Genomic DNA, 10,448 nt, shown 5'->3' on the forward strand with positions numbered 1-10,448 from the left:
TAGCAATTTGTTACTATTTCTGATGATTCTGTGTGTTGGCTGGGCCCAGTTGGGCTGTTTTCACTTGGGGTCTCACATGCAGCTATACTCAGAAGTTGGGTGGGCCCCAAACCATCCACAAGCTACAGGGAGCTGGATGTCCAAGATGGCTTCTACATTTACACATCTGGCTAGAATAGCTGAGGGCTGGCCCGGTTCCTCCCCAGCTGAGGGCTGGCCCAGTCTACAGGTTCCCCTGATTAGTTTGTGCTAGTAGCTCTCAAAGTGTGGTAGCATTATTGTCACCTGAGAACTTGTTAGGCAAATTCTCAGGCTCTTTTCTGGATCTACTGAATTCAAAACTCCGGCCAGCTGGGCGTGGTGGCTCATGCCTGTAATCCTAGCACTTTGGGAGGCTGAGGTGGGCAGATCACAAGTTCAGGAGATCGAGACCATCCTGGCTAACATGGTGAAACCCCATCTCTACTAAAAAAAATACAAAAACAAAACAAAACAAAAAGCCAAGCATGGTGGCACGCGCCTGTAATCCCAGCTACTCTGGAGGCTGAGGCAGGAGAATGGCTTGAACCTGGGAGGTGGAGGTTGCAGTGAGCCAAGATCACGCCACTGCACTCCAGCCTGGGTGACAGAGCGAGACTCTGGCTCAAGAAAAAAACAAAAACAAAAAACAACTCCAGCTGAGGCCCAGTCATCTGTGGGGTCTGATACGTCCTTCAGGTTATTCTGATGCGTGCTCATGTTTGGGAACCACAGGTGTCTGTACCAGTCACGGTAATCCTATCCCTCCTTGCTAGTGACAACCAAAATGAGTGATGGAGGCATAAGTCTCAAATCATTGTGGTTTAGCAAGGCAGCTTAAAGGGAGTGCCCAGGAAAAATGCGAGTCACAGAAGCATCTGTGGCTGTTTTTTCCAAAGAGGGTCTCAGGAGGTTTAGCATTTATACATTTTCCTGAAGAAAGTGGGGCACGGCATGAGACAAATGATTACATACTTGTGAGACTTTAGTTGGTGCTCATTTTTCCTAAGATAAGGTGAACATTTGAAGAAAAAGGGAATAGAGGAAGAAGATGTCTGAGGAGGGGTGAGGGTGTCTTTGTTCTGTACCTGGAAAGATAAACTAGTAGTCTTTTGAAAGGGCTGGTTTCTGTTTAGCCCTGAGGGAAGAAAACCTAATAGCTGTTATAGAGGGAGGGGGTATAATGAGGCATGTCCAATCTCCCATCCCCTCATGGCCGTGAATTCAGCTTGCAAGGTTCCCTTGGCCAAGAAGGGGTCTGTTCAGTCAGTTAGGGGCTTGGAATTTCATTTTTATTTCTTACTCGTGATTGACTTAGGAATCCAGGCTCAAGCCAATCAGCACATAGCATTCCCTTGATGTCAGTTATTAGTTTGTGGTTAAGGGAGTGGCCCTGTGTCTTTGTGGCAGCCATTCTGACTATGAAGGGAGCCAGCCTTAAAAGGCAGCTGACACTGAGGATAGAAAGCAGAGATGCAGAAAGAACCTAGGTCCTTGACACCAGGGTTCAATCAGCCTGTCCCATCTTTGAACTTCCAGTTACATAGGTCAATACATTTCCTTTTTAGTTAAACTCATTTGAGTTGGCTTTTCCATTAGTTGCCGCTGAAAGCACACTTCCAGATACAGTAAGCATTATAATCCCCACTTTTACACACGAGAGATTAGTTCAGACAACTAGGAAGCAGATGCGCTAGGATTTTTTGTTGTTGTTGTTGTTGAGACGAGTCTTGCGCTGTCACCCAAGTTGCAGTGCAGTGGCACAATCGCAGCTCACTGCAACCTCTGCCTCCCGGGTTCAAGCGATTCTTCTGCTTCAGCCACCTGAGTAGCTGGGACTACAGGTGCACACCGCCACACCTGGCTAATTTTTTGTATTTTTAGTAGAGACGGGGTTTCACCATGTTGGCCAGGCTGGTCTGGAACTCCTGACCTGAAGTGATCCTCCCACCTCAGCCTCCCAAAGTGCTGGGATTAGAGGCATGAGCCACTGCACCTGGCCCATGCTAGGATTTGAACCCAGGTCTCTGTTGTTAAATCCCACTTTTATAATGAAGCCATCAATGGTGAGATTTGTACCTTTCCGGAAAGTAGATGGTTTTGGTGAGTTAGGGTACTAAGAATACAGGCGGGCAGTGGGCATCGGACGGAAGAAGGGATACCATGGACTGAGGAAAAGGTCAGGAGAGAGGAGGGAGGATGCATACAAGACAAATCACTCCTGCTGAAGTCTTTTCTGGGCCAGCCCCAGGCTCTGGTATTTCTTTATTTCCTTAAATCAAATGACGTCCTTTCTCTTCTCCTCTTCCCCAAAATGCAAGACCAACACTGGAAGAGTGGAAAGCCAGTGTTCCTTTGAGGAGGAGGAGGCTGACTGGTCCAAGTAGTTCTATAAACTGCATCCACCCACACCATGCTACTCCAAAGACACTTTATAATCACAAAAGAAACAATCCGGAAGATTCCAGTTGTCAATGCAGCTTGAATTGTAGCAGCAGGAGACCTTGCCCAAAAATATATAACATGGCATAAAGTCAGGATTGTTATAACCTTGGGGATCCCAAGGCTCTGTGCTCCCTCCGTGGATGCCAACGTTTGCAGGGGCTCGTGTCTCTCTGCTGCCTCCAACGCAGGTCTGCTTCATCCCTCCCACCACGTTCCTGCCTCCTCTGGTGCCCCCCTCTAAGAGTCATGTGGCTAATTTTAAACCGTAATCTGAAGCCCAGAACCGGGAAAGTCCCATGGTCCGAGGGTGGCCACAGCTAAAGGACGCTTGGGAAACATGACAAAAGGCTTTGGAGAACCGAGGCAAACAGGAAGGGGACAACTTTCTCTCCAGTGAGGATCAAGAGTTTAAAATAAGAGCAGATCATCCTTCTTAAAAAATATGACAAAGGGCTTTGTGCTAACTTGAAACTGATTGCTAAGGGAAGCAGACAGTAAGCATTTATTGCAGACTCTGCTGTGTGTGGAGCACTATTTTAGTACTAGGAAGGGACACCAGTAAGAGGACAGTCCTTCTGATGAGGTTTAATTATATAAACTAATTTCTTTTCTTTTTTCTTTTTTTTTTTGAGACAGAGTCTTGCTCTGTTGCCCAGGCTGGAGTGCAGTGGCCCAATCTTGGCTCACTGCAACCTCCACCTCCCAGATCCAAGTGATTCTGGTGCCTCAGCCTCCTGAGTAGCTAGGACTACAGGTGCCCGCCACCACGTCTGGCTCATTTTCATATTCTTAGTAGAGACGTGTTTCACCATGTCAGCCAGGCTGGTCTCAAACTCCTGACCTCAGGTGATCTGCCCGCCTTGGCCTCCCAATGTGCTGGGATTACAGGCGTGAGCCACCGCACTCAGCCTGTATAAACTAATTTCATCCTCCTAAGGACCACATGAGATAGGTATTACTATTACCCCTATTTCACTGAGGAGGAGACTGAGGCACTGAGAGGTTAAGTCATCTGCCCACCGTCATACAGGGTTCAAACCAAGGCAGCCTGGCTCTGGAGGGCACACTCCTTGCCAGGACACAAGGCAAGGAGTCCTGAGGAGGAGGAGTCCATGTTAGCTAACAAGCAGTTCATGTTAGCAGGGGTAAGCACAGAGAAGAATGGATGGGTCCAGACACCTTCTCAGAGGAAGTCAGTTTTGATAAAAAATGAAGATTGGCCGGGTGCAGTGGCTCATGCCTGTAATCTCAGCACTTTGGGAGGCCGAGGCAGGAGGACTGCTTGAGCCCAGGAGTTTGAGACCAGCCTGGTGCAACATAGCAAGACCTTGCTTCTACTAAAAATAATTTTAAAAATTAGCTTGGGTGTGTGCCTATGATCCCAGCTACTCAGCTGAGAGGCCGAGGCAAGAAGACTGCTTAAGCCCAGGAGGTTGAGGATGCAGTGGGCCTTAATTGCCCCATTGCACTCCAGCCGGAACTACAGAAGGAGACCTGTCTCAAAAAAGAGAAAAGAAAAGAAAAAAAGATGGAGATTCAGGGCAATGTTGAGAGTGAATGAGAATGAGTTATATTTAAAAAAAAAAAAAAAACAAACAAGGAAAAGAAAGGTTGCCCTTTTCGGTCTCTCTCCCCCTCCCTCCCTCTCACTCTCGTTCTTTCTTTCCACACGGTCTCACTCTGTCGCTGGTACAGTGGCGCGATCACGGCTCCGCCTCCTGCGTTCAAGGGATCCTCTCCCTACTGCCTCAGCCTCCTGAGTAGCTGGAACCACAGGCGTGCGCCACCATGGCCCGCAGTCGTCCCGCCTCGGCCTCCAGGGTTTGGGTTGCCGGCGCGAGTCCCCGCGCCTGGCCTCGGTGGCTTGTGATGGCTGTGGGGAGATGCGAATTTGCTCACGGAAGGCCCCGTCTTTGTGCGCTTCGGTGTTAGCGCCCCTGGATGCTGGCCCCGGGGCCTGTGTGCCCCGAGCTCCAGGCTCGACGCGCCTTGGGATCAGAGTTGCGGGGCTCAGAGGACGGTGGAATCGCTGGGCTCGCCGTCCTTAGTTCACCGATGAGGTACCTGAGCTTCGCGGAGATTTTGTGGGGCCCGGACCAGAACCTCCACGCTCCGGAGTCTCAGCCTAGGGTCCTGCGGCCGCCCCAAGACTCCCTGAACGACCCGGCCCAGCGGCCTGAGAGGGCCGGGCCTGCGACAGGAAGCCCGCGGAGAGGCCAGGAGGCCGCCTCAATCGCGGGGTTTTGAGCACACCCGTCTTGCCTGCCTGGGCCTGGGTCTGTCCGGAGTTTGGGGGAGCAGGGAGGAGGTCGCCAGGGCTCTCCTCTGGCGCGGTGTCTTGGAGTCCCCGGGTGGCCAAGCGCTGAACCTCCCGCCTGGGGCCACGAAGCTGTTGGTGGCGCCCCCTTCTGGCTCCATGGGGACTCGTTCCCTGGAAGAACCCTCCCTGTGGACAGGGAGGCCCTGCCCGCCACGCGCGACCGCCAGCCCGCACCCGCTGCAGGGGGCAGTGAGCAGGCCCTGCCCTGCCTTAAGAACCACAGTGCAGCTGGGGACACGCTCATAAACGGATGATTGCATTTTATTACTATTTTTATTTTTGAGACAGGGTCTCGCTTTGTTGCACAGGCAAGAGTGCGGTGGCGCAATCTCGGCTCACTGCAGCCCCCAGCACCCAGGTTCAAGTGATTCTCCTGCCTCAGCCTCCTGAGTAGCTGGGACCACAGGCATGCACCACCATGCCTGGCTAATTAAAAAAAAAAATTTTTTTTTTTTTTTTTTTTTTAGGATGGAGTCTGGCTATGTTGCCCAGGCTGTAAACGTGTGATCTCAGTTTCTCTCCTTGTGCTGATCAGAAGTAGACTTTGCCCCTTGTTGAACATTTTAAATGTAGGGATGATGACTAGATTGTTTCATTTCATTATCACTAAATCCTTTTTTTCTTTTTCTTTCTTTTCTTTTTTTTTTTTGAGACGAAGTTTTGCTCTTGTTGCTCAGGCTGGAGTACAATGGCGAAATCTCTGCTCACTGCAACCTCCACCTCCCAGGTTCAAGCACTTCTCCTGCCTCAGCCTCCCAAGTAGGTGGGATTACAGGTGCCTGCCACCACACACCGGCTAATTTTTTGTATTTTCAGTAGAGACGGGATTTTTGCCATGTTGGCCAGGCTGGTCTTGAACTCCTGACCTCAGGTGATCCACCTGCCTTGGCCTCCCAAAGTGCTGGGATTACAGGCATAAGCCATTGCGCCCAGTCTACTAAATCCTAATAAAAAGTGATCTGGGTTTTAACAGCAACCAAAGCATCTTCTTCTAAGGGAGAGGAGTCAGGAGTCACGGAAGGGGACCCACCATGGTGTCATTTGGACCCCAGGCTGGGCCTTCCAGCCACCATCTGTGAGCGCTGCCGTGAAGCACAACATTCTCTGGCTTGGGTTCTTCATCTGTATATTGAAGGTGTAGACGGATAGATGATTTCGGAGGTTCCTTTTAGCGTTACTACTTGCTCTTTTTCTTTTTTAAAAGAATGGCGCACTTTCTGAAGTTGTATTTTTTTAATGTCAGATTTATTGAGACATATTTCAACACACAATTTACCCACTCAAAATTGCAATTTAATGGTTTTTAGTATATTTACTGAGCTGTGCAACTATCACTATGATTGATTTTAGAACAGTTTCATCACCTCAAAAACAAATCCTACCTGATTAGCAGTCACCCTCTATTTCACCCGAAGTCCTCCAGTTCCAGGCAACCATAGATGTACTTTTTATCTCTACGGATTGGCCTATTCTGGTGGCACTGTCTCATAGACACAGAAACACACCATCAGCCAGGTGAGGTGGCTCAAGTCTATATCTCAGCACTTTGGGAGGCCAAGGCGGGTGGATCACTTGAGCTCAGGAGTTCAAGACCAGCCTAGCCAACATGGCAAAACCCCTGTATACTAAAACTACAAAAATTAGCCGGGTGTGGTGGTGCGTGCCTGTAATCCCAGCTACTCTGGAGGCTGAGGCAGGAGGATCGCTTGAACCCAGGAGGTGGAGGTTGCAGTGAGCCTAAGACTGCACCACTGCACTCCAGCCTGAGCAACAGAGCAAGACTCCGTTTCAAAAAACAAAAAAAAAAAAAAAAAAGGAGAGAGAAAAAAACACACCACCACTAGAATAGGCAAATATACCTTACATTTTTAACTCACAAGAAGTTGGGGTGAAAAGATGGTGTGCCCTGCAAATGTCCCAATTTTTCCTGTGCTTTTTGGGATCTGAAGTCCTGCTTTGCTTGAGAAGAGTGGGAGACACTCTTCTGGACTCCACTGATAGCTGAGAGCAGGCAAGAAGGGTTTTATGCAAATAAAGCACAGATTTTGGATGAGATGTGAATGCTCGCAAGGGCCTGGTCGGGATTTGGGTAGCCCAACATTCTGGGGAAGTTTTTAAAAGCTGCTGAAATTTGTTTTACTTTTTCATGAAGTGTTGCAGATGGTCAACTTGGATGATTAAGAATGAAATATCCAGCTGGGCGCGGTGGCTCAAGCCTGTAATCCCAGCACTTTGGGAGGCTGAGGCGGGCGGATCACGAGGTCAGGAGATCGAGACCATCCTGGCTAACACGGTGAAACCCCGTCTCTACTAAAAACACACAAAAAATTAGCCGGGCGTGTTGGCGGGCGCCTGTATTCCCAGCTACTCTGGAGGCTGAGGCAGGAGAATGGCGTGAACCCAGGAGGTGGAGGTTGCGGTGAGCCGAGATCGCGCCACTGCACTCCAGCCTGGGGGACAGAGAAAGACTCCGTCTCAAAAAAAAAAAAAAAAAAAAGAATGAAATATCCCAGGCTGGGCAAAGTGGCTCGCCTGTAATCCCAGCACTTTGGGAGGCCAAGGCGGGCGGATCACGAAGTCAGTAGTCCAAGACCAGCCCGGCCAACATGGTGAAACCCCGTCTCTACTAAAAATACAAAAATTAGCCAGGTGTGGTGGCAGGCTCCTGTAGTCCCAGCTAGTTCAGAGGCTAAGGCAGGAGAATCGCTTGAAACCGGAAGGCAGAGGTTGCAGTGAGCAGAGATCGCACCACTGCACTCTAGCCTAGGCGAAAGAGCGAAACTCCGTCTCAAAAAAAAGAAAATAAAAAGAATGAAATATCCCAGTTAATGATCATGTCACAAAAGAAGGGTACTGAAGGCTGGGCGTGGTGGCTCAAGCCTGTAATCCTAGCACTTTGGGAGGCCAAGGCAGGTGGATTTCTTGAGTCCAGGAGTTTCAGACCAGCCTGGGCAACATGGCAAAACCGTATCTACAAAAAATACAAAAATTACCCAGACATGGTAGTGCGTGCCTGTAGTCTCAGCAACATGAAGGGCTGAGGTAGGAGGATGGCTTGAGCACGGGAGGCAGAGGTTGCAGTGAGCCAAGATTGCACCACTGCACTCTGGGCGACAGAAGTGAGACCCTGTCTCAAAAAAAAGTAAGAAGAATCAAACAGTAAGAAGTATTTAAGGCCTAAACTTTGGGTGACTCTAAGACCCAAACAGTGGGCTCCATGTCAACATCAACCCCTTCATACGAAGATTCCCCAGTAAAAATATAGACATTGACAATCACCCTGGGATCTGTATGAAAGATTGATGTGGTATAACACTCGAGAGCTTACGGATACGTCCATGGGTTATCTACATTCTTTTAATACCTACTACAGTCTGTACCCTAGATATTCAAAGAAAAATGTTCTTTTACTAGGATACTGCATCTTTCTCAGTAAATTCACCTTAGTACCCTGGGGTGGTTGCCCGGGAAGGTACTAACAGAATTTTGCTTGTTTGGTGGCTGGGTAAGTAGTATTACCAGTAATTATTAGCAAAGGATTCCAGTTATTGCATGCAGACTACACATTTTATATGTAGGTATGGGGTTTTCCTTTTATTTATTTATGTATGTATTTATTTATTTAGAGACAGAGTCTCACTCTGTTGCCCAGGCTGGAGTGCAGTGGCATGATCTCATCTCATGGCAACCTCCACCTCCCAGGTTCAGGATGTTCTCCTGCCTCAGCCTCCCGAGTAGCTGAGATTACAGGGGCCTGCCACCATGCCCGACTAATTCTTTTGTATTTTTAGTAGAGATGGGGTTTCACCATCTTGGCCAGGTTGGTCTTGAACTCCTGACCTGTGATCCACCCGCCTCGGCCTCTCAAAGTGCCGGAATTATAGGCGTGAGCCACTGCACCCCGGCCAGGGTTTTATTGTTTAGAAAATATTTTCATGTATTTGACCTCATTTGATCCTTACCACATGTGATCAGCCAGGTAGGGTATCTATTCCCTGGAATCCGAATGCTTAGGCTTGACTCTGAAGTCATCATTTATTAGCTATGTTTTCTCAGGCAAGTTACTTCAACTTTTTTATTACTTTTTTTTTTTTTTGAGCCAAAGTCTCACTCTGTCACCCAGGCTGGAGTGCAGTGACACAATTTCAGCTCACTGCAACCTCCACCTCATGGATTCAGGTGATTCTCCTGCCTCAGCCTCCCAAGTAACTGGGATTACAGGTGCACGCCACTGTGCCTGGCTAATTTTTATATTTTTAGTAGAGACAGGATTTTGCCATGTTAGCCAGACTGGTCTTGAACTCCTGACTTCAGATGATCCACCTGCCTCGGCCTCCCAAAGTGCTGGGATTACAGGCATGGGCCACCATGCCAGGACCACTTTTTTCTTTCTTTCTTTTTTAAATAAATAGAGATGGAGTTTCCCTATGTTGTCCAGGCTAATCTCAAACTTCTGGGCTCAAGGGATCCTCCCACCTGAGCCTTCCAAGATGTTGGGATTATAGGTGTGAGCCACCTCATCCAGTCTACTTAAACTTTCTATACCTCAGTATCCTCATCGCAAAATAGAGATCACTGTAGTACTTACTTCATAGGGATGTGATGAAGATTAAATGAGATTGTGATTACTTTAAAACTATGCCTGGGCTGGGCACGGTGGCTCACGCCTGTAATCTCAGCACTTTGGAAGGCTGAGGCGGGTGGATCACAAGGTCAGGAGTTCGAGACTAGCCTGGCCAACATGGTGAAACCCTGTCTGCACTAAAAATACAAAAAAAAAAAAAAAAAATTAGCCAGGCATCGTGGCAGGCACTTGTAATTCCAGCTACTCGGGAGGCTGGGGTAGGAGAATTGCTCGAACCCGGGAGGTGGACATTGCAGTGAGCTGAGATCGGCCACTGCATTCCAGTCTGGGTGACAGAGCAAGACTCTGTCTCGGAAAAACAAACAAACAAAAAACTACATCTGGAGGCCAGGTGTGGTGGCTCATGCTTGTAATCCCAGCACTTCGAGAGGCCAAGGCAGGCAGATAGCTTGAGCTAAGGAGTTTGAGACCAGCCTGCGCAACATGGCGAAACTCCTTCTCCACCAAAAAATACAAAAAATTCGCCGGGTGTGGTGATACATGCCTATAGTCCCATCCACTTCGGAGGCTGAGGTGGGAGGATTGCTTGAGCCTGGGAGGTGGAGGCTGCAGTGACCTGAGATCTCTCTACTCCAGCTTGGGGGACAGAGACCCCAACCCCCACCAAAACAAAAAACAAACAAACAAAAAACTACGGCTGGAACACAGTAAATAAATGCTCTATAAGCATTCCTATTATAATTATTGTTGTTGTTGTTTTCGAAACGTAAGGACTAAGGTGCTCTGGACTGAAATTGTGTTCTCTCAAATTCCTGTGTTGAAACCCTACTCCCTAGTGTGATGGTATGAGGAGGTGAGTAGGTCATAGGCAGGAGCCCTCATGATAGGATTAGTGCCCTTATAAGAAGAGACTCTAGGCCGGGTGCAGTGGCTCACACCTGTAATCCCAGCACTTCGGGAGGCCAAGGCAGGCAGATCACAAGGTCAGGAGATGGTGACCATCCTGGCTAACACAGTGAAACCCCATCTCTACTAAAAATACAAAAAATTAGCCGGGCATGGTGGCGGGCGCCTGAGGTA

The sequence above is a fragment of the Hylobates moloch genome, unplaced genomic scaffold (genome assembly GCF_009828535.3).
Source record: "Hylobates moloch isolate HMO894 unplaced genomic scaffold, HMol_V3 SCAFFOLD_20, whole genome shotgun sequence".
NCBI classification, from domain to species: Eukaryota; Metazoa; Chordata; class Mammalia; order Primates; family Hylobatidae; genus Hylobates; species Hylobates moloch.